This window comes from Delphinus delphis, chromosome 17 (genome assembly GCF_949987515.2).
Source record: "Delphinus delphis chromosome 17, mDelDel1.2, whole genome shotgun sequence".
Classification (NCBI taxonomy): domain Eukaryota; kingdom Metazoa; phylum Chordata; class Mammalia; order Artiodactyla; family Delphinidae; genus Delphinus; species Delphinus delphis.
Genome location: NC_082699.1, coordinates 74,012,123 through 74,037,582, shown reverse-complemented (window position 1 = coordinate 74,037,582; position 25,460 = coordinate 74,012,123). Strand labels below are relative to the sequence as shown.

Genomic DNA, 25,460 nt, shown 5'->3' with positions numbered 1-25,460 from the left:
ATAATTTAAAATATTGAGAAAAATTAAAGAGAAACATAAAGAACATTGAAAGAAAATTTGTTTTACATAGGTCTAAAGGTTCAAGGTCAAAATACCAGAGAGAAGAGAAAATCATTTTGTCCAAACAGATGAGCTCGAATTACCCTCTTCTAGAAAAAGAGAGAACATAAAAGAGAAGAATCAAACTGCTGTCTTTCATCAGAGATGCTTGTGAAAATGAGTATTTTTGTGCAGTATTATTGATGTTTGATCAGATCTGATAACAGTATTTCCACGAATCAAGTTCTGTCACAATTAAGCATGCCAACTTATAAATGAATATACACTGTATAAGAATGGGTTTTGCTACACAGGTAAACGTGATTGTCATTATGAGTATATGCTCATATACTGGGAACATCTGGGAGACAAAACACAAGACATACATATCTAAATATGCACATATTATATAATAAACTATTACTATTCCTTTCTAATGGAGCTGAGAAAGCCATTCAATTGCTTTGGAGGGACCTGTGTTTGAGTAGTTTCTGCCACCTGCCTACCATATAACCCAAGGCAAGTTATTTAACCTCTCTAAGCCTCCGTCTCGTCACTCAGAAAATGGAGGTAACATCCGCCCTGACTACTAACAAACCTCTAATTTCCGGGAGGAGTCTAGACTTCCCCAATCTCCCCCTGACCCACTAACAGGAGCTCAGACAAGGGCCAGGAACGAAACGGACTTCTGGTAGACAATACGAGGCCACCGCCCATTTACTATTCATCCATCCAAAATGTTTACTGAGCATTTTCTATGTACCGAGCACTGCTTTGACTGTTCGGCATCAGGAGTGAATAACAAAGACCCTGCCCTCATAAAGCTCACATTCTGTGGAAGGGATGATGCCTTTGGAGAGAAAAATTAAGGATTATAATACTGGAGAGGGGCTTGGGCTCATCAGCCACAGTCTCACTGACCTCTTCTTTGGCCTTGCTTCTCACACTCAAGGTCCACATGCTGGCAATGAGCCCTGGAGTCCCTCGGGACCACGAGCATCCCCACCCTTGGAAAGGTTAGGGCGACACCAAATGGAGCACATGGACCAGGCTTCTGGGACACGTTGCTCTTTACCCCCGGGGGCCCGGGTCCAGGACTGCAAAGGTGAAGCAAAGACAACACATAGCACTAGGAGCTAAGGCCTCTGGTAATAATAAAAGGATGTATTTCAAAGGCCTAGGCAGATGAAAAAAACATACAGATCAAGGATGCTACTCAATCTTGCACACCTCATCGTGCTATCAAGAGGCTCAGTGAAGTAACACGTAAAAGTCTTTGGTAGAAGCACTGTAAAGTGACCTGCAAATGCCATCATCATCATCATCTCCATTACCTTCACCAGCATTACTTCGTCCTATTTGTGCTCGGCTGTATCACTAAGGAATAGCTAATATTCTAGAAATTAACTTCACCCGAAAAGATGAAGCTACCATATGAAATCTTACAAAAACAATTTCCTACAATAAGCAAAGGAAGAGTTTAGTACTGAAAACTAAGTAACCAAACAGAAAATGAATTCCTATAATCTCCATGCAAACTACCCATCAGAGCATCCAATGTGACAACAGGTGTGAGTCATTCCTCTCATTAACACACCAGAGACTTTCCTATCTTTAAACCCCTGCTCTTCTGGCTGCAATGCCCTTCTCTGCAGTACCTGTAGACAGCTGGCAAACTCTTGCTCGCCCTTCAACACCCAACGTAAAAAGTATCATCTCTGTAGTTTTCCTTGTCCCATCCATACTAATGCACTGCTTTCTCATCAGGGCTCCCAGGGCACTTTTGGCATTCATTCATCCTGTATCTTTTACTGAATACCTACTATGTGTCAGTCACCATTACAGGTGCTGAGGATACAGCCACAAGTAGGCAACATGCTGTTTACAAGTTTACACTCTAGATCGTAAATGTATCAGTTGCCAGAAGGTAAAGGAGGGCTCTGAAGAGAAGTGAACTAAGTGAGGAAGATAACTGGGATGGGGGGAGGGTATTTCTGTGCACAGCTTTTATCACGCTGCGCATATTCTAGCAGACTGTAGCTCCTTCTTTCTTATTCATCGCCACCTCCCCAGCAGTTAGCTCAGGGCTGGACAAATACACATTGTAAAAATAACAATAATAAAAGCTGACATTAATTGAATGTTACCACCTACCATGTAATGAAAGCTTTACGTATGTTAGCCTATCTTCACAACAGTCCTTTAAGGTAGAATTTTTACAGTATTCCACATTTCACCTCACTGAGGAAACTGAGGTACTGAAGGGTTAAATTACTTTCCCCAGGCATAGAGTCAGCAAGTAGGAGTGACAAGACAGACTTAAACCTAAGCCATCTGATTCTAGAGGCCTCATTCTTAGTCACAATCCACGACTGTCTTCCAAAATACTGGACGTTCAAAGTCATCTCACATCCAAACAGATTGGAATTGTACATTTGTGCTCTGTAATATATCTAAAATGTCCTGTACTGGCCCAGAAACAGAGTCCTCACATCCCTGGCCAGGGACGAGAATGGGCAGGTCCCGACTGGACCCCAGCGCTCCAAGGTCTGGATGTGGGAGAGTGAGCGCGGCCCCGCAGGAGCCAGTGGGCGAGCAGCGGGCTCTGGGCGAGGCAGCGCCAGGCGCCTGCACACGACGGCCTCGTGGCACGGTGCCCTGATAATGGCGAGGGACAGAATCATGTAAATTCAGAGTATGAATCTGATTCACATACTTTATACCTTTTCGTTCCAAAGACTAATTAGCTTCAAAGGTTCTAAAGTACAGAAAATGCCCCCCACTTCCCCTCACCACTGCCATGACAACGCCGCACTAGCCACAATGTGACAGCACTTAGGAGCCAGTGTGGGCAGCTGCAAACCACAAGCACACGCGCTAAGCGCAGCCACATGTGTTTCCTCGCCACAGTCCATCATCTTCGGGCTGGGTGCTGTGCGACAATGCAACTATAACATAATCATTACTGGATTGAGAAGATGACGTTTTCAGACAGGTCTGACCATTGTGCCACATGTTTAATGTGGGAAAAAAAAAAAAGAGTCCATAAAATATAATCAGCAACTTTCAAACATGAGCCAGGCGCAGAGAGGATTTGATTAGTAAATACAATGTTTCAACAGGGAAAACCCAATAGTCTTGACCTTTTTTTTTTAATGGACTGACTTACAGAGAGAGGGAGACAGAGAAACAAAGGGACGAAAGAGACTTGACGTCTAGGAATGCCACGGGAGAAGGAAAAATGCTGTCATCCCCAGGGATAAGCACAACAACAGTAACAAAGCAACACCTATTGTTTAATGCACTGGGTTCTTTTCTGGATGTTCTGATGGGAAAAGCCTCATGAGAAAGAAGGGAATAAACTAAACGCTGGCTGGGCACCTGCTATGTGCCAGGCACTGGTTAGACCCCTCACGAATAGTTCCTTTCCCTCCCTGATCTTCACACGCATCTTGTGACAACTCGGCTGGCTGGGTGGTGTTTACCCCTTTCACAGAGGAGGGCAGTGCTGCAGGGAATATACCTGCCCACATCCTCGTGGCTAATAGCTGGCCCAGAGCCCATCTGCTGTGCGTCAGACTACTTATTCAAACAGTGAAATCGGAATCTCACATAGCAAGCTTTTCCCAGGCCCTACAGGCACTTCCCACCCATCCCAACACACAAACACCCGATCAAAAACTTAGAGAAAGAAATAGTGAAGGAGAAAAAAGACGGCACCGGTTACATTTGGGACTGTGGAGGTATACGGACAATGGACATATAACTGATAGAGAATATTCTTCCACAAACTGGTCTGGTAACCAAGAGCTCGGTTCCACCACCCCTTTTCTGTAGTATTAACCCTTATAGACCTAACCATTTCCTATTTCCCAAAGCAGCACTGTGAAATGCTTTGTAATTCTATTGTGGATTTTATCAGATGCAAATCTAAATGCTATACACATCATTGCTAATTATTTTTCTCTCTGCCCTATGGACAACTTTTAGCCACTATAAGTTCATCAGCCCAACCAGCAGTTCTGAACCTATATATTAATATAATACTCAACGATACCATAACACTTTTTTGTAACTCTGAAAAACCATAGGGAGATCAGACGAAAGTGCTTCTCCAAGAGTTTCTCCAAATTCTGAAAAAGCATTAATCCTGGCAGTGTGCCTATTACCGTTTTGATCATTACACTGAGTGTCAAAGAAAGCTCTCTGCCTGTCTACAATATCAAGGAGCAACAAATTACATCTGAAAGGCAACCATACAGCAGAATGGGAAATGGAAAACCAAATACCCAGCTTTCCAGTTTAGTACATTATGCCCCCATTACCAATTACTCATAAAAGGTGACAGGCTGAGAGCCTGCCAAATAACACTTTCTACTTAGTATCTCCCTAAACAACCATGCCTAAGCAGAAACAACACAAACTATCCAACATATCTTACCTCAAAATAGGATTCAGAAGGTCCCATTTAAGTACATTCACAAACACTACTGGCAGAAAGTTTAACTGGTACATCTCACCTATAAATCAATTTGACAACGAGGGCTGTCAATATTGATGAACTCTGACCTAGTTATTAAACTTGTGGGAGGCTATGCTAAAGAAATTATCTGAATGGCCAGTGCAGACTGATGTGCAAAGAGGTTCCCTGCAGCATTCACTGAGTCCCTGTTGTGTTCCAGGCACAGTGGATACAGCCCCTGCCTTCAAGGAGCTTACCCTATTAAGGGGAAACATAAGGAGATGACAATCCAGGGTGATAAAGGCTATGACAGAGTTATGCAGAGCGCTCTAAAAGATGAGAACAGAAGGGGGTACCCAATCCAAAATTGAGAGTGGGTAGCAAATTGGTTCCTTCTGGGTGGTGACACCTGAGTTGAATCCCTAAGAACATAAGTGGATTAAGCACATAAGGGGGGAGGAGGGCATTTGTGTTACACAAAACAGAACGGAAGAGCAAACAAAAGTCCTTACAGAAAAGAACAACTGGCTTTCATGAATCAGACAAGAAATCCAGCATCACTGTAACCTCAGGATCAAAGAGGGGACTGACAGATACAAGACTGGAGAGGTAAGTAGGAGAGTGAACACCATCCTGAGAAAGATCTTGAGGATACAAGTTACCTTGAGGATATGATATACTAGTGAAAACTTTAAATAAAGGAATGACTTTATTGGATTTGCATGTTTAAAAAGATTTGCATTTTGTACTGCTTCTTTTTAAAACGCATATCTTGAAAGAGAGAAGAACACTAGTGGTAAGGAACAAATTCAGGCTCTTGCAGAGATCTAGGTAAGGGCAGCAATGTACAGAATGTAAGGACACAGAAGAGACGAATCAGAGTTACCAATAATTCAAAGAGTTGGAAATGCTCATTAGTGAGGAATCAGCTAAGTACAGGATGACATACATACCATGGAGTACTACTAAGCCATGAAAAACAGTATTTCCAACATTCTGACGATCTAAGAAAATGATAACGACAAAACATTAAGCTAAATGGGAGAAAATATTTGCAAATGAAGCAACTGACAAAGGATTAATCTCCAAGATTTACAAGCAGCTCATGCAGCTCAATAATAAAAAAACAAACAACCCAATCCAAAAATGGGCAGAAGACCTAAATAGGCATTTCTCCAAAGATATACAGACTGCCAACACATGAAAGAATGCTCAACTTCATTAATCATTAGAGAAATGCAAATCAAAACTACAATGAGATATCATCTCACACCAGTCAGAATGGCCATCATCAAAAAATCTACAAACAATAAATGCTGGAGAGGGTGTGGAGAAAAGGGAACCCTCTTGCACTGTTGGTGGGAATGTAAATTGATACAGCCACTATGGAGAACAGTATGGAGGTTCCTTAAAAAACCAAATAGAACTACCATACGACCCAGCAATCCCACTACAGGGCATATACCCTGAGAAAACCATAATTCAAAAAGAGTCATGTACCAAAATGTTCACTGCAGCTCTATTTACAATAGCCAGGACACGGAAGCAACCTAAGTGTCCATCATCGGATGAATGGATAAAGAAGATGTGGCACATATATACAATGGAATATTACTCAGCCATAAAAAGAAATGAAATTGAGCTATCTGTAGTGAGGTGGATGGACCTAGAGTCTGTCATACAGAGTGAAGTAAGTCAGAAAGAGAAAAACAAATACTGTATGCTAACACATATATATGGAATCTAAGGGAAAAAAAAAAAAAAGGTCATGAAGAACCTAGGGGTAAGACGGGAATAAAGACACAGACCTACTAGAGAATGGACTTGAGGATATGGGGAGGGGGAAGGGTAAGCTGTGACAAAGTGAGAGAGTGGCATGGACACATATACACTACCAAACATAGAACAGATAGCTAGTGGGAAGCAGCCGCATAGCACAGGGAGATCAGCTCGGTGGTTTGTGACCACCTAGAGGGGTGGGATAGGGAGGATGGGAGGGAGGGAGACGCACGAGGGAAGAGATATGGGAACATATGTATATGTATAACTGATTCACTTTGTTATAAAGCAGAAACTAACACACCATTGTAAAGCAATTATACTCCAATAAAGATGTTAAAAATAAATAAAAATAAAGATCCAGCACTAAAAAAAAAAAAAAATTAAGCTAAAAAAATGAAATTATGAAATTTTCTATGGAGAAGTCAACTGTCTAAAATATTAACAATGACTATCTCCAAATGGTTGGTTTATGGTGAGTACAACTGTTTTTTATTTTTTATACTTTCTATTTTTTCCAAGCATTCATTTATCAAGTATGTAAAGAACACTTTCTATGGACAAGGCATGTGTGCAGGTGCTAGGTACACAATGGTCTACAAAACAGATATGAATCTTGGCCTCGTGAAACTTATAGTCCAGTAAAGTTTGTACTATACGTATTATCAGAAGAAATATTCAATTTTAAATACAAAAGGGAAGGGAGAGAGGAACTCATTTGTTAGTTTTAACAGATTTTTAGTGGATTCCTTATGCTTTTCTATATATGAGATCATGTCATCTATGAATAGTTAACTGTAATTCTTCCTTCCCAATCTGGATGTTTTACTCCATTTTCTTGCCCAAACCCTCCAGAACAATGATGAGTACAAGGGGCGAAAGCTGACATCTTTGCTTATCCCTGATTTAGGGCAAAAGTCTTTTAAAATTAAGTATGATGTCTCCTGTGGGTTTTTCACAGATCACACTTTATCGGGTTTTGGGAAGTTCTCTTCTATTCCTAGTTTGTTGAGCATTTTTCTCACCAAAGGGTGTTAGAATCCATGAAATGTTTTTACTGTGACTGCTGAGATGATTATGTGGTTTCTGTCCTTTATTCTATTAGCACAGATATGAAATTAATTGAGTTTCAGATGCTAAACCAACCTTGCATTCCTGGGATAAATCCTATGTGATCAAGGTGTATCCTTCTTATATGCTAACTGGATTTGGTTTGCTAGTATTTCACTGAGGATTTCTGTGTCTATATTCATAAGAGATACTGGTCTGTAGTTTTCTTGTGATGTCTTTGTCTGATTTTTGGAATCAGGGTAATACTGGTCTTATACAATGAATTGGTAAATATTCCTTCCTCTTCTAATTTTTGGAAGAGTTTGTCAAGAATTAGTACTAATTAGTTTTTTGAATGTTTGATAGGATTCACAAGTGAAGCCATCTGGACCTGAGCTTTTCTTACTGAGTAGTTTGGTTATTTATTTATTTATTTAACCAATTCAATCTCTTTACCATTATATTCAGATTTTCTATTTCTTGAGTCGGTTTCAGTAGTCTGTATCTTTTTAGGAATCTGCCCATTTCACCTAAGTCATCTAATTTATGAGTACACAATTGTTTACAGTATTCCCTTACATTTTCATTTCTGTAAAGTCAGCAGTTATGTACCTTTTTCATCCCTGATTTTTGTCATGAGTCTTCTCTCTTTTCTTTTAGTCAATGTAGCTAAAATTTTGGCAATTCCGTTGATCTTTTCAAAGAACCAATTTTTTTTTTTTAACATCTTTACTGGAGTATAATTGCTTTACACTGTTGTGCTAGCTTCTGCTGTATAACAAAGTGAATCAGCTATACGTATACATATATCCCCATATCCCCTCCCTCTTGCGTCACCCTCCCACCCTCCCTATCCCACCCCTCTAGGTGGTCATAAAGCACCGAGCTGATCTCCCTGTGCTACGCAGCTGCTTCCCACTAGCTATCTGTTTTACATTTGGTAGTGTATATATGTCCATGCCACTCTCTCACTTTGTCCCAGCTTACCCTTCCCCCTCCCTGTGTCCTCAAGTCCATTTCTAAGAACCAATTTTCAGTTTGTTGATTTTCTCTACTGTTTTTCTATTCTCTTTTTCATTAATTTCCATTCTAATCTGTATTACTTCCTTCATTTTGCCTCTTTTAGATTTAATTTGCTCTTCTTTTCCCAGTGTCTTAAGATCGAAGGTTAGGTAACTGATTTGAGATTTATCTTCATTTTTTTTTTTTTTTTTTTTTTTTTGCGTTATGTGGGCCTCTCACTGTCGTGGCCTCTCTCGTTGCGGAGCACAGGCTCCGGACATGCTGGCTCAGCGGCCATGGCTTATGGGCCTAGCCGCTCTGCGGCATGTGGGATCTTCCTGGACCAGGGCACGAACCCGTGTCCCCTGCATCGGCAGGTGGACTCTCAACCACTGCGCCACCAGGGAAGCCCTTATCTTCATTTTTAATATAAGGTTTATATCTATATGTTTGTCTCCAAGTACTGCTTTAGCTGCATTCCATAAGTTTTGAAATGTTGTGTCTTTATTTTCCTTCATCTCAAAATATTTTCTAATTTCCCTTGTGATTTCTTATTTGGCTCATTGGTTACTTAGGAGTCTGTTAATTTCCACATATTTGTGAACTCCCCAAGTCTCTCTCTGTTATTGATTTCCAATCTCATTTCATTGTGGTCAGAGAACATCCTTTACATGATTTTAATCCTTTAAAATGTACTGAGGTTTGTTTTATGGACCAGCATATGGTTTGTCCTGGAGAATGTTCCATGTGCACCTGAGAAAAATGTAGTTTCTGCATGTTCTATAAATGTTCCTTAAGTCTAGTCAACTTATAGTGTTGTTCACGTCTTCTATTTCCTTACCAATTTTCTACCTAGTTGTTGCCACCATTATTTAAACAAGGGTACTGAAGTCCCCAACCATGACTTTGTTAAGCGGCTCATGATTATTTAAGGACATTGTATTAGTTTCCTATTGCCACTGTAACAAATTACTACAAGCTTAGTGGCTTAAAACAACAACATAAACGTATTATTACCTTACAGCAGCGGTCCCCAACCTTTTTGGCACCAGGGACCAGTTTCGTGGAAGACAATTTTTCTACGGACCAGTGGCAGGGGGAAGGGGGGATGGTTCAGGCGGTAATGAGAGCGACGGGGAGCGGCAGATGAAGCCTCGCTTGCTTGCTTGCTGCCCACCTCCTGCTGTGTGGCCCGGTTCCTAACAGGCCGCGGACCGCTACAGGTCCGTGGCCTGGGGGTTGGGGGCCCCTGCCCTATAGTCCTGCAAGTCAGAAGTCTAAAATGGGCACATAAAGGCAGCATTTCTTCTAGAGACTCCAAGGGAGAATCCTTTTCCTTGTCCTTCCCATCTTCTAGAGGCTGCTAGCATTCTCTGGCTTGTGGCCACATCACTCCAATCTGTTTCCACTGTCACACTGTCTTCTGTCCGACTCTGACTCTTCCTCCACATTCCTCTTATAAGGACCAGCGTGGTTATACTGGGCCCACCCAGATGATCAGGGATACTTTCTCCATCTCAAGATCTTTAACTTAATCATATCTATAAAGTCTCTTTTGCCATATAAGATAGCATTCACCAGTTCTAAAGCTTAGGATATAGACATATTTGGGGGCCACTCTTCGGCCTACCACAAACATTAATTGAAGCACACTGCTGAATCAAGTCCTAGTTTATTCCATGTCACTGAGCTCATCAGGGTCAATATAAACCAGGCACTTTTTAGCCCTACTTTTGATATATAAACTTGTGCTCTTCGGGCATTCTTTACCTATTTAATTACTACTACATCAGTCATTTTTAGTTTTTTCTATCTATATTTTCCTCATATTTTATGAAATTATTTCAAGTGATCATGTTGAATATGTAGGACTGAAGCAAAAAACTGTAAATAAGATACACCTTTTTATAGCACAGGCTTTTAAGTCAAAACAGAGCTTGGTTTTAATCTTTGTCAGGCTGTTTCATTATCTATAAAATAGGAGTATTAATAGTTATCTGTAGAAGGCTGCTGCAAAGATTAAATAAAATAATGTATGAAACAATATGGAAAATCGATGGGAAGAATGGTAACCGAGGAGGAGCTCAATAAATACTTACAAAAGGCTGTTATGGTCTAACAAAGGGATAAAAAGTTGGAGTGTAGAGGAAAGGAAAGAGAAGTTGTCAAGTCAGTCAATTAACTACCTGGTCATTGTGATATGTGACACCAAATAATCTTTGACAAATACCCTAAGAGGTACTCTGAATGTTATCCAGACAAAAACTTCAATATGAGGTGGGATGCAAGAGAAGTCAGCTCCATAAGGCCCTTTTATCTTAACCCATCGTAACTTAACAGAAAGAGTATGGACTTGGGAGTCAGACTGACAAAGTCCAAAGCATTCAGTTACCAGCTTGCCATGTGACACTGAGCCAATCATAGTTCCACGAAAGCCTGTTTTCTCGCCTATAAAGTAGAATTTATGTCATTCATCTCAGAAGGCTGTACGGAGAATTGAGAAAAATATGCTCTGTAAATCTCCTGACACAGTGTATGACACTTATCAAGAACTCAACAAAATACCTCATTATTATTGATAATTACATGACACGAACAAGTTATTTTAACATCTCTAAAACCTCTGCTGTATAGTTTGAGATAATGTCCTAATATATGAAAATCCCTGAAACCAGGCTGAAGATACACTCGGTACTCGATGAACATCAGTTTCTCCTGCCTCCCCAATCCCTCTGTGCTTGACACAACAGTGGCTCCCCAAAGATGCCCACATCCTGACTTCCAAAACCGGAGAATGTTAAGTTGCAGGCAGAGGAGAATTAGTGGTTGCAGAGAAAACCAAGTTTCCTGATCAGCCGACCTTAAAATGGGGAGATCATCCTGGATTCTCCAGGCGAGCCCAATATCATCACAAAGGACCTTACAAATGGATGAGAAAAGTAGGAGAGAGAGAACCACAGAGAAGGCAGCGTGAACAGATACGCCCAGTCTGATGCTGCTGGCTCCGAAGCCTTGAGTCTGGTTACACACAGTCTCAGCGTTTGTCACTGAAACCTCACAGGAAGTCTGGGTCATAGGTAGTTTCATGCCTGTCTTAACAAACTGAAGCACTGGTGTTTAGAGAGGTGAAGGCATGTGCCCAGATCCAGAAACTCTTAAGCAGCCCAGGGAGACTCGCCACAGGTCTGACTGAGTCCCACACCCCCGGGATGTACACGCCTGGCACACTTGCCTGAGAAATGGAGGATCTCCCCTGAAAACCAGCAGCCAGAAACTCAAGCAAAAGGAGAGCAGCCTTTCTCGGTTTCCCTTCACCAAAGCGTCCTGAGATGATGAATTCATTGCCCTAATGCACAGAAGAAGAAACTGAGACCAGCTGACCCTTCGTTCTACAGACACCTCCTGGGCACCAACCATCTCCCAGGCACTGCGCTCGGCACTAGAGAAGGAATTGAAGCTAAGAAGGCAGGTCTCCTGTCTGTAGGGAACTGGGACTCTTGTGGGAAAAGTAACTCCCAACAAATCACTGTAATCTAGAGTGTGACAAACACAACCAAGGCTGCAAAGAGGAGGGGCTGTACTGGGCACTGGGAATGAACACGGAGGGGGAGGAGGGGGAGGGGGACGGGCACAGGGACCACACACCAGGCAGCCAGGCCTGTGCTCCGCAGCGTGGCCTCGGTCTGGCACACTCTGCAGCCCGGCCCCCTCCTCCTCCACCACCACCACCACCACGTCAGGACCCCGCCCCCACCCCGGGAACGCCGCGGGGCTCCTGGGCTTCCGCAGAGCCCTGCGTGACCGTCGTGGTACAGCGCTCCCCACCTCACAATGTAAATGTCTTCTAATTTGGCTGCTTCCCCACTGGGCTGAAAACTCTTTAAGCAGGAATGAAGGATTACCGGCCCTGTGTCCCAGCACCGAGCCCAGCCTAAGAACTCGATCCTTGATGAAAAAGAACTGAACACCCTCCAGGGTCCAGCGGGGACAACTGCAGAGAAATACACACCCTACGAGCCTCCTCGTAAGGGTTTTCCCTGGAAGCTGGGCAGTGGTTTCCGAGAGTCTGAGAGTCTGCAGTGCGATGAGCAGACTGTGCTATTCCTGCCAGGATGCTGACTCCCAAAGCCGACAGCACTGCTTTCTGTCGTGCACCCTTTGTGGAAAGGAACGTGGGGCCCGGTACCACAAGGACCGGCAGCCAGGAATGCACACACTGTCCAGGGGTCGGCTCCGCGCCGTGTCCCCGCCTCCCACGCTGGGCTCCACGGGGACAGGCACAAGGTGCAGCACTCTGCTGGCCAAGGGCCCCGGAGCAGAGCGGACTGACTGTGAGGACCTGCAACCTGCCAGGCGCGGGACACAGATTCTCTCGTGCTCACTTTATACATGAAGAAACCGAAGCCCAGAGAGCTTACTGTTACCAAAAGGAGTGCACCCATTTAGCAGGTAAGGAGCACAGCCCTAACGGGGGTGAAAAGGAAACTAGAAGAAAGTACAATACAGAAAATAACCAATTACTGTGTTAAGCTACATGACCTGGATGTTTCTGCCCCCTTGCCCCCTGTGCCACCGCCGGCCACATAAACAGGGCGTGCAGCCCCGGCTCCGCAGCTGCTCCGCACTGATGGCCTCAGCGCACTAAGGGAGGGGCCGTGAGCCACAGAGTGGACAGAGCCCGGGCTCTGGCCGAGAGTCCGTCACTGAGGTACAACTTCCTCGACAGCACTTTTCTCACTTAAAACAACAACAAAAAGTAAAATTCATTAAGCAAATCAAAATCGTATGAGGCACCTCAGGACCTGGAAGACAAAAGCCCAGGGGGAAGGAGATGTGCTCGCCTTCCCCTTTCTCACCAGACCAGGACTCCCCGCAGAACCGTGAACTGCTCTGAGACATAGAACTTTAAAACCACTTTTTTGGATTCTAGAGAAAGGATGGAGCAAAACTTTGTGCTGCTTCTGATAAACAATGACATGGTTTGGTGACAAACAGAGAAACTGCTCACCAGCAAGCTTACAACTGACGGAACTAAAGTCTGATTGACTTAGTCATCAGAGACACTTAACCTGATTTAATCTGCACCTTTATGCCAGCGCCACTGCTCTCTGCCGTGACGCGTGTGGTTTCCTTCCCAGTGTCCACACCACCTTGACCACAGTCAGGTGGTCTTTCCTAACGACACAGTCTTCCTGAGAAAGGGCTCACTCTCTCATAAAACCCATTTGTCACTGCTGTAATGAAGTCTCTTTTGGAATAAATTCAAGCAATAAATTACATAAAGAAAACTGCAAAGAAATAAATCAGCTCTGAGACAATCAAAGGAGTATAATTTCAAGGTTTTTCGCCCACCTGACTGGTGCTGGAGTTCTGCCTTGTAGCTGAGACTACAGGGGTGACCGTGACGTCAGAGCAGAGCAGGGCCTGTGCTAACGCCTGAATGTGAAGGCTCTGCCTTGACATGCTTTCATCAAGAAAAAGGTAACTTTTTTACCATGACAAGAAAAACACCCTCAGGAGTTCTACAAAATTATTTTTTCTCAGTACTACTTTGTATATTGTGCATATTATGTTTTAAAGACTCTCATCTTGCAAATAAGGACCTCAACAAATTGGCAAGTCACAAGAGATTGACATCCAAAAGATCTGTAAGAGAAATAAATAGTCTGTGATACAAAGAGCTAACAGTCATGAATGCGTTCATCAAAGAGCTTTGTGCGGGTATGTGGACAGCACTGGTAAGTGGAGATGAGGCCCGGTCCCTACTCTCTAGTAGCTGAGAGGAGGGAAGGGCAGCAGGTTACAGCCCAGGGCCAGAGCCAGCACACTGCCTGTTTCTACAAACCGTGTTGTCAGAACACTACCACACTCGCTCACTTACATATTGTGTACGGCTGCTTTTCTGCTACAACAGCAGGGTTGAGTAGAACAGAGAGCCCACAAAATATTTACTATTGAGCATTTTACAGAAAAAGTTTGCTAGCCCTAGGCTTAGAGTTTAACATGAAGACAATGGTGACACACCTACAGAAACATATCCATTTTCTGGCTCTGTCTGGTGAAAGGCCTAGAAGCCACGACACGCCAACAGCCCAGATTGTGGTTTTTAAACACCATTCCACACTAAGAGAAACCAGGGAACCTCGGAAGAAATGGCCAATTCCAGAGCTGGGGCAGAGCAAGTACAAGATGAGCCTGGAACAAAATGCTGTTAGAAAGTGTAAAAAAAAAAAAAAAAAAAAAACTCAAAAAATGTGTGGATCGATCCTGTCAATAGGACCCAGGAGTCAGGGTAAAGGGCTCCCAATGGCCAAATCTGGAACGAATTAAGCATCAACTTATATAGTGATAGTAAAGGACTACAACCAATTGAATTAAAGAAGAATCCCTGAATGCAGACCGACAGCTGACGGAGGGAAGGAGAGAGGTAAAGAAAGAAGGAAAGAAAAAAATGAAAATGTTCCCTTTCAGCAGAATGTCAACCAATAAATGTAGATGGAATATCTCAGTTAGAAAATTACAATTTTACAACCATCATGGTAATAATTCAGATAAGAAACATTAATGGATACTAAAATTTGTGAGGGAGAGTTTAATAAGGAGCATTTATTTACACAGTCTCAAAGCATCTCCCCACAAAAGTACTAATTAATTACAAAAGGAAAATGGTAACTTTACAGTGCAGAAAACTGGCACCGCCTACGCCAGTGATCAAGCTTCATGTCCTCAATAATGGGATAAAGTGACACCAACCCTGTGTGCCTCCTGATACGATGTATTGAGGAGGACACACCATCACCTCAGTGGAACTCCTGCCTAAAGAGTGTACAACATGGGGCTTCCCTGGTGGCACAGTGGTTGAGAGTCCGCCTGCCGATGCAGGGGACACCGGTTCGTGCCCCGGTCCGGGAAGATCCCACATGCCGTGGAGCGGCTGGGCCCGTGAGCCGTGGCCGCTGAGCCTGCGTGTCCGGAGCCTGTGCTCCGCAACGGGAGAGGCCACGGCAGTGGGAGGCCCGCATACCGCAAAAAAAAAAAAAAAAAAAGAGTGCCCAACATGAAGCTAAATTTAAGGAAACATCAGACAACCCAAAATGAGAGATATTCCACAAAGTCCTCCCCTGTGCAATATTCAAACGTGCATGCCACAAAAAGCAACGGAAGGCGGAGGAGCTGTTCCAAATTAAGAAGCTAAAAGGCTTGACAACTAAAAGCAATGTGTGGTCTTGAACTGGGTCCTATAAAAGAGAGGTCCCCAACCCCCGGGCCAGGGACCAGTAGCGGTCCATGGCCTGTTAGGAACCAGGCTGCACAGCAGGAGGTGAGCGGCGGTCGGGTGAATGAGTGAAGCTCCATCTGTATTTACAGCCGCTCCCCATCACTTACATTATCGCCTGAGCGCCGCCTCCTGTCAGATCAGCAGCAGCATTAGACTCTCATAGGAGAGAGACCCTACTGTGAACTGCGCATGTGAGGGATCTAGGCTGCTCACTCCTTATGAGAATCTATCTAATGCCTGATGATCTGAGGTGGAGTCGAGTGGCTGCAAATACAGATGATCATGAGCAGAGACGTTTGACTGCACAGAGACCATAATAAACAAGTGCTTGCAGACTCATATCAGTGAATGGCAAGTGACAGTTAAGCTGCATCTTACAGAGTAGACTGGACATAAGCAACACACTTCGGGTGTCACTGTCTCCCATCACCCCCAAATGGGACCATCTAGTTTCAGGAAAACAAGCTCAGGGCTCCCACTGATTCTGCATTATGGTGAGCTGTAAAATTATTTCATTATATATTACAATGTAATAATAATAGAAGTAAAGTGCACAGTAAATGTAACGTGGTTGAATCATCCCAAAACCATCCCCCGCACCCCAGGTCCATGGAAAACTTGTCTTCATGAAACCAGTCCCTGGTACCAAAAAGGTTGGGGACCGCTGCTATAAAAGACAAAATGGGAACAACCAGCAAGAGTAGCACATGGACTGCAGGTTAGATAATAAAAGTACCGAAACGATGACTAACTTCTGTCATCACTGTTATCTGCAACTGCAGTTATGTAAGAGACAGCCCTTAGTCTCAGGAAATACACACCAAGGTACTCAAGTATTTAGGGGTGAAGGGGAGATAACACACACACCTTACTCTCAAATGAGTCATGAAAATACACAGACACAGAGAGAATGGCAAAGCCAATGTGGGAAAATGTAAACAACTGGTGAATCCAGACAAGTGAGTATACAGGGCTTCTTAGCACTACTCTTTTAACTCTTCTGTAAGTTTAAAGTTGTTTCGAAATAAAAATTTTAATGCCAGGAAAAAAAAAATAACGGGAAGGGGAGAGGAAAGGAGAAGACAGATCAATACCTACAACATGCCATGGCACGCAGGAATATGAAGAAGTTATGGAAACATGGGAGACGGAAATGAATAACCTGGAGGAGTTAGACGGTTTATCCATCCCTGCCCAAGTCCTTCGCCCGGCCTTCGCAACGACGTCTGCATCCAGCTAGTCCTCTCTGAAAAAGCCTCCTCCATAAAGCCTATCTTGGTCCTGAGTGAGAGAGGCGGCCTTCTTTTATCACAGCGCTTAACACACTCTTAAAATTGTTCCCCCACATGTTTATCTCCCCCGTTGGATTACAAATTCCTTGATAAAAAATGAGGACGGGGAGGATGATGGCGGGAACAGCAGCTACTCGCCCTGTTCTTACTAAACGTCAGGCACGACACTAAACAGCTCTTAACACGTATCTCATTTAAACCTCAAAAAACTTCAAAGGGGATTTATTAATTTTTTATCGCCATTTCTCCATCACAGAAACTGAGGCTGAGAGGGGTCCACGTATCCAAAGTCACAGCCCAGAGAAGGAGAAGTGGCAGAGCTCAGATGTGAACTCAGTCTGTCTGATTTAAAATTATGTCCTTAGCCACTCTCGCCTGAGTCTTTAGTTAGCTGTGGCTTGCACATAGGAAGCAAACAAAAGGTGAGAGGGATTTTTCTAAGCATTTGTGTTCGCTGAGCACACCCAACCAGAGAGCAAGCGACAAGGGTGGCAAAAGGTGGCAGGAGAAAGCCAGCCCTCAGAAAATTACTGGCAGATAGTCCACTGCACTGGTAGGCGACCAAGAGTTGATGTATGAAATTCAGATAGAAAAAAATAACATATATTGGATGTAAGAACATATTCTAATTTAAAAAATTTTAGTAAAATTAAACAAATACATAATCACTGTCATTTCACCCTAATGACATGTGCAGAGGGGAACACAGGCTCAGAGAAGTAACTGGCCCAGAGCAAACGGTTCAATATAGCAGTGCAGATATTCAACAAATATTAAATAAATGAATGGAGTGAAGGAAACCTCAGTATAAATTTCTGAATTCCTATGGACTCAATCCAGTATTCAGCTCTGCTAAAATTACTAAAAGTAGAATCATGGCCTTGTCCAAATTTCCCCATGGTTTTGTTCCTGGTACTGATCAAGTTCCTTGGCCCACTCAAGTCAGTAGACAAGGGAAGGCAAGAGGAAGCAGCAATTTCCACACCAGCTGACAAAGCTTTTGTTACTATTGCTTGCTTCTTTACACAAATCAAAGAATTTGACTTTTATACTCCAATGCAAATAACTGTCAGGACTATAATTTTCCCCAACAAAATAAACAGATTACAATGGCCGGTAGCCATAAATCAGATGACCCTAATACTTTCCTTAAAAACAATTTCAATTCAAAGCTTCTGAAATATTTTTTCTTTAGGGCACAGTAAACCTTATAATGTAAGTAAACCCTATAACGTAAGATAGCTGCATGACCTTGAACAAGCTATGCATCTCCCTCACCTCCATGTCTTTAGCTGTAGAATGAGAACCACCGCACGACTTCCCGAGGCCCCAGGATTAAAGGAGGTATCGTGTGGAAAAGAACCTGCAGCAGTGCCAGGCACAACTTAGGCACAAAACAGAAAGAGGCCATAATGGTTCACAAGCGCTGGCTACAGAGTATGCCTCTTAAAATGTCAGAAATATGAAAGGTTAATATCAGTACGTGAATTTCAAAAGCCATGCAAGCTTGTTGATGGATCAAGACTAACACTGATTCAGGAGAAGCTACCTGTGTGGAGGAAGAGGGTGACCTGGCTATGTGGAGCGCCATCTAGTGGAAGAAGAATAGAGCACAAGTGGCATAAGTAACTGAAGTAGAGCCGGGAGAGTAAGGAAAAATGAGGAGGATGCAAACTGTCCCTTCTCCCTCCTCCTCTCCATTACAATTTCTCCATGGGAGCTTGAACCAACAGTGACCCCAAGTGTAAGATTCATATCAAACACAGAGATCAAAAAGGGTGCTCTCACACACTCACACTCTTTATCATACCAAGGAAGAACATCAATAATATGCCAGGAACACTTTTTAAAGTCCTTAAAATAGCAGCAGGGGCTGATGGGTGAAAAATTATGGAAATGTAAAAAATTATGGAAATTTAAAGCTTACCAATTCAGAGTAAGATACCTTGTGCTTGTGGAGAGAGGCTGCTGAGTGCCCAGACATGTTTTAAGATGTGCAGTCATAAATCTGTTTATGGAAACCTCATTTGTTAATGGAAGCTTCAGGTGCTGCGTCGTGAATAGCATAATAAAAATCAGTCAGAGCTGCTGCTAATTTTGTACATGATATTAATGAAAGAGGCTTCCTAAAGAATGAGTTTCCCCTTCAGTATCTCCAGGATTGGAAAACTAAAATCATTCTAAAACATAAAATTAACCTGAGGAATGAAACTGGATAATTTATGTATTAAGTTCTTATTATATACTTTACTCTGCAAAGTGCCGCCAGTACGCACACACCTGTCTCAGGCAGTTCTGTGAAATGAGCAGGTAATGTCTGTCTAGCACTCACTGCATGTCAGACACTGTACTTACCTCACGCCTAACACAACCACCCCACAAGGCAGGTATAAGGTCTCCAACTTTACAAATGAGAAGCTGAGGCTCCGAGAAGTTAAGTAACTGGCACAGGGTTACAGACTAGAAAGTTGTCTCCTCCCATAATCCCACGGCCCTTTTAGAAGCTCTTCCCTGTGAAGTAACGCCGCTCCCCATCGAAACGCATCCACCAGACATTCCGCGCTGCCCATGGTCACACAGCTCGTACCCCACGTGGTCGCACCACTGTCTGCCCCTCTGTGCAGTCGGCTCTGCTCACGGATGACCAGTCCGATGCCGGGCAGTGCATTTTAAGAGCTGCATGACAGAGATCTTCCCAGGGGAGTCAACATGAAAACCCAGCCACGGAAGAAAGTTCCCACCTCTGCCTGGAGCTCGCAGGTAAGCTTGCGGTACAGCGCCCTGGAGGTGGGCAGATACAGATCTGAATCCCGGCTTACCACTTGTTAGCTGTCTGACCTTAGGCAAATTATTTAACCTTCCTGCCCTCAGTTTTCTCACCTATAAAATAAGGTAAAATGATTTACTCTTTTAAGGCAACTGTTAGAAGAATTAAATGAAATAATGTACACAAAGCATCTAATCCAGAAAAGGTTCTTGATTAACAGTAACTATGATTATTAACAATTGCAATCAAGTATATTCAAACCCCACGCCCCTTCAGAAGGCCAAAACCATTATCTGCAGGAATATGTTCTTGTATGTTCTAGCACTTCTTTTTTCCTTTTATGGACCTATTTTTAGAAGATGGAGAATTTTTAAACATACCATAAACTGACTATGAATCCCTGATATCATACCAATTGTGTCTGTGATAGAGTATTAAAATACCAACACAAAGAGCCCTGTGTCCCTGAGAGATTCCCTCAAGAGACACTGAACTTTATCAAGAGACACTTGATTAATTTCAATACAGGAAGTTTTCCATTTCCTCCATGACTACTGAAATATACATAATTAAAAATGCTTACCTTGAATGCTTACTGAACACTGAAAAGTACTGCCGGAGAACACAGAAAAAAAAGGAACTTGCCTTTTTTGGTAAAACACATTTTCAGGAATCTCTTTTAAAAATTCATCATCACAAATGGAAATTCCAAACTGGCTTCTACTACAATGAAACTCTTATTTAAAAACAAACAACAATGTTGGGTTCCACCCCTCTGCCTCTTAAAGTATCCTATCAAAACACTGCAGACTTGATTTAAAACTTCAGCCTGACTACTTAAAGCTGCATACCTAGACTGGGCAAGTTACTTCACCCTTTTGAGCCTCAGATGCCTCACTGGAAAAAATAAACGAAGTGGGCAGGGGATAAAACCACCTACCTTGCAAGACCTCGTGGGGATGAGAGACAATGCACAGGAAGCACCTGGCACAGAGGCCCTCATTATAATCATTATTCCAATGCTAAGGAACACGCTACTTTTATTTTCTGATGAAACATGAAAACCATTCCATCTCCACTCAGGGGGAGCCATGACAACAAGCAAAGGGTCTTGTGACGTCCAAGTTGCTGCTGGCATTGCATCTGTGACCCCAATTGCTCCTTGGGCTTTGGGGGTCTATCTGGCATCTGAGATTGAAGATTAACTCCTTCAGGTAAGAAGGCTTATTCGGCAAGTGAGGAGGGCCTCCAAATTTCTGGTTCAATCCTGCCATAAGAAATCTCATTAGGAGTTTAGGGAAGGAGAGCTAATTGTATTACAGTGCACTGGCTAACAAGTTCCTCAAGAAAGAATAAAAGTAAATAAGCATCTGATTCAAAGCAGATCTGATAACATCTTCTCATTACCTCCTGAGAAGGACCCCTACTGTTCCACCAGGGGCACAGAGCCCTGGGATGTTCTTCTGCTTGTTTAATGCTGCATTTCACTTAGAACTTCCCTTCATTTCTGTCTGCAGAGCTGCTGGTGACCTCCTCCTACCCACGACTCAGGGGCTCTGAAGTGGCAAAGAGTCAAGCCTTTAATGACTGCCAAACTCCAAATATACTTTCTAACTCTTCTACCGTTATGAGAATTAAAACACAACACTGAAACGAAGACTAGAGTTTGCCAGGGATATGTACCAAGAATTATATGAGGTGCTGAAGACACAAAGATGTGTAAGACCAAGCCCTGCCTCCCAAGCACCCCACACTCTCCCAGGGAAGACAAAGAGATCCAATCAGTACAGTGATGACTGTGACCCCATCAGAGACTTAGGCAGCGGCTGCTTCGGGACCAGAAAACAGGCACTCTAACCCACTTGGGGGGGAGGTAAGTGGTCAGAGGAGATACCTACAGCAGAAATCGGAAGGATAAAGTATAACAACAGATGCTACATAACCCATATTTCAATTCCGGCACAGGCCAGGGAGAAAAGAACAAACTGCGCCTAAGAGGCCAGGGTATGAATCCCCCTTCTGTCATTACTAACTGTACCATCAGAGCTTGACCCTTTATACGTCCAAGGCTGAGTGTGATACGGTAAAGAACAATGGGCTTGGAGAAGAACAAAGCCTGAACCTCCACCTGGACATTTTATAAGTATGTCACTCTGGGTGACTCAACTTTATTGTTGGAGTCTTGGTTTCTACAAGTGAAATATTAGGCTAATAGCCTCTACATTTCTGGGCCGTTCCCAGGATTGAGATTATAGACCTAACCGGGCACAGAGAAGCACCTCGAAAATGTTCCTAGACTGAGAGTTAAATCTAAACTGCCTGTCACTAAATATTTCAAAAGAATAGCTGAAGGCTAATAAGACATTCCTTAGGAAAGGAGAGGGCATCTATAAACTTAAAACTCACTCTCAGTCTAATGCAGAGAGAGCCGACGTTCCTCAAGAGCAGAGACTCTTTTTCCCTCTCCACCTTCAGGACCAGCACAAATGCCCCGCGTGGCAGGTTCTCAATAAACCTGCTACTAATGTCCAGAAACCAAAACACGGTAACTGACAGTCACTGGATCCCTTTGAATCATAACACACTATAAAAAATTCAGAAATGGTTTATCTAAAAATGTGAGTCATGCATCCATTTTCTTACAAAAAACAAAACCTGATAACCCTAAGAAAAACTATGAAAAACGTAAGTAACCACATCCTTCTCTGGATGAAGCAGAGAATCTCACACTGTGGCGTGAAGGCACCACAGCTAAATACAACTCTGTAATTTTCGTTCTCATTCTTCTCTCTTACTTTAAATGCCTGACAACACGCAAGTGATCAAAAACATTTACAAAAAGGATCCCCCAAAATGAAACTCTTAAGCCATTGAGTTTTGTTGAACAAAGAGATGCACTTAAGGCAAAATAATGATCCTTCCTTTATACATGTTTACCCCTCACACATATCCTGAGTAATGCTAAGAGTCCTATTATTAGAGACATTTATGTAATACGAAAAACACTTATTTATCTCGACATGAATAGACCACCATAATCTGGAATCCTTTGCTCCACTTCCTCTTGTAACCAACCGCTAAATATAACTTGGCAGTGAACCAGCCACCAATCCATATATTATATCAGATAATTAAAAATACAGGGTTATGTAATCTTATTTAATGGTTAGTTGGCTTGGATTGAAAAACATCCAAAGCAATACCAGAGAACTGGATTAAATTATAAGCGTAAGACATTTCTGAAGATGTTTTTTAGTAAGAGGCAGCACACCCCCTACCAGCAAATATAATATTAAACATGCAATGCTACTTTCATCTCCAATTAACCTCCTTGGCAAGAAACTGCAATGTCAACTCACTCTATAGGCAGTGGTGTTTGGGGGGAGGCAGAGAGGCGATTAAAAAAAGTCTATTTTATTTGATTCGGTTTAACATCAAGTAAACATTACCCAGTACTATTGGCAAAGAAACAAAAGCATTCGATATTCGACGGGTGGGGGGAAGGAAAATCAGTTATCCTGAGAAAACAGAAATAAAAGTCAGGAACTAATGTCCACTACGAAACACAAGCCTGGAAAGTGTAAAAGCCAGCCTATGTTAGCAGAGAAGCACACATCTTGATGTGATCCCAGCTCAAGTTCTTACTTAAGCATTATTAGGAAAAAAAGTAATTCAGCTAGGAAGTTGAAAAATGCTGAATTTTTAAAAAGAATGACCAAACCTCATTTATCAACTGTTTCATTATCATAGTGTGTTGATTACTGAAATCATATATTGGTCTCCAGAGAGCTTTAATTCAAAAATGCCCCTTGACCTGAGCACTAAAATCCTGTAGCATAAATCTACCGTGAATGTTTGTTTCTTCAAAGAAGATCACTAGACAAGCACAGAAACAAACTTTTTAACAAAATCAACAGGAAGCTGACAGGAGTCGACAGGAAACAAGCATATTAGTTATATCGATTTCTGCAGGTAAATTAGCATGTGTGAAGTGTTTCAGAGCCGTCTTTTGAGGAAGGCATAAGTAGGGAGAACAAGGGCCTTATGAGACCAAACACCTGAGTTCAGATTAACCTATCTCAGTTACCTACGAGCTCCCATAGCTGAGGTCCCCAGCTCCCTCCCCTGAAAAATGGAGACATCAAAGGCTGCCTCACCAGCGTGCAAGTGTGAGAACACAAGTAGACAGCATGTGCCTGAAAGAGCCTCAGAAACTTTAGAACACTATGCACACAAAGGTACTGTTAGCATCTGGAGGTGTTAACCATCATGTCTATCTATTACATGTCACTCCATAATAAAACAGAGGTGTGCACTGCTGACTCATCAGCACTGAACAAGTTAGTGTCCGGATCTGGATTCCAGTATCGAGATTCAGAATAACATCTGAAAAACCAGGTGCCTCCTTTAGATGCAAACAGTCAAAAATACAGGTAAAAAAGAATAAAAATGCTCTCAACAGCCACTCACAAGATGATCATCAGATTTAAAATCAATTTCCTAATAGCCAATTCAGATTTAAGACACTGTTTTAGCAATGCGCTTGTAATTCTGAAGTTACGTAACAGAGCGTAATTAATATTTTAAATGACAGGGTTCTGCATTCCAGACACCAGCCTGTGATTTAAGGGGGAAACATTTTAGTCTGAAATAATCTAAATTAACAGTAATAAGAGCACCTGAGCAGTATCTCTTTCTTCCTCCACATAACTGTTCGGTGTGAGAAGTGTACTTCTTACAAGAACTACATTTTTGATGGAAAAGTAAGGTAATCCGGTTTAAGGTCTTAAAAAAAACACTAAATGGCAACACTGTCCAAGATCTGTTTCAAATAACTGGAGGCAGTTACCACAGGTACAAACTCAGAAACCAAAAGAACTTTGAATGTATGAGAATGAATGTACTGCAGCAACCTGGCACAGAAAAATAATTCTGACTTTTAAAATAAAATAACTTACTACACTTTTGTTAAACTGCTTCCTTAATTGAGTACAACGTAACTTTGATTCAGCTTCTTTATTAAGAAAAGTGCACTCATTCTACAATCCAGAATATTTCTAACGCCAGTGATCTCACACAACGTACAAAGAAATATCTTTCAAAGAGATGACAGCCCAGCAGGCAACAAAAGATATATGTAAATCACAAAGAGCAAGGAGTACAAACCTGACTGTAGGGCTGCTCGGAAGAGCACGGCAATAAAACTTAAAATTCTCTTACTTTAATGCATGCCCATTACTTCTTCACAAGCCCATGTTATTAAAGAAATAAAAATAAGCCTACAATTAAAATAAAATGGGGAAGCTCTGTGAACCAATCTCCGTTCAACAAATTAAATATCAAGCTGGAATTCCTGGAGACAGTGAGTCTCTCCACCACCACCCTCAGTCAACAACACGCACACCCTACTCGGAAGAACTGGTTGCAACACGCAAATACCGGAGGTCGCTGTTTTAAAATATAGATATCTATACACAAGCAGAATATGTCTGCCTCATCTTTCACTTCCAACAATAAAAGAGCCAGGGCCAGTATTAAGACCAGCAGACCCGCCTAAGTCAGGAAGCACAGACTGTCAAGGCACAGTGAGTGATTCAGGCAAATCAGATCCGACCAGATAATGTTTCTGCCATCACCCAGAGAAACAGCAGACCAGCGGCTCCCAAACCCAGCTTTCTCTGAGACACGTATTCCAGATCCAGGAGGAATAAAGGGCTGGTCCCGGGAAGGCAGGCTTAATTTACCGTCCATCCCAGAAGATTACTCAGGAAGCCTGAGGAGGAACAAGCC

At 42.7% G+C, this 25,460-nt stretch overlaps 1 protein-coding gene across 6 annotated transcripts in view; it reads right to left on the bottom strand.

Moving 5' to 3' along the window:
* The window catches only part of KHDRBS3 (KH RNA binding domain containing, signal transduction associated 3), a 179,851-nt gene that overhangs the window by 136,094 nt on the left and 18,297 nt on the right, over positions 1 to 25,460 (bottom strand). The window lies entirely within an intron of this gene.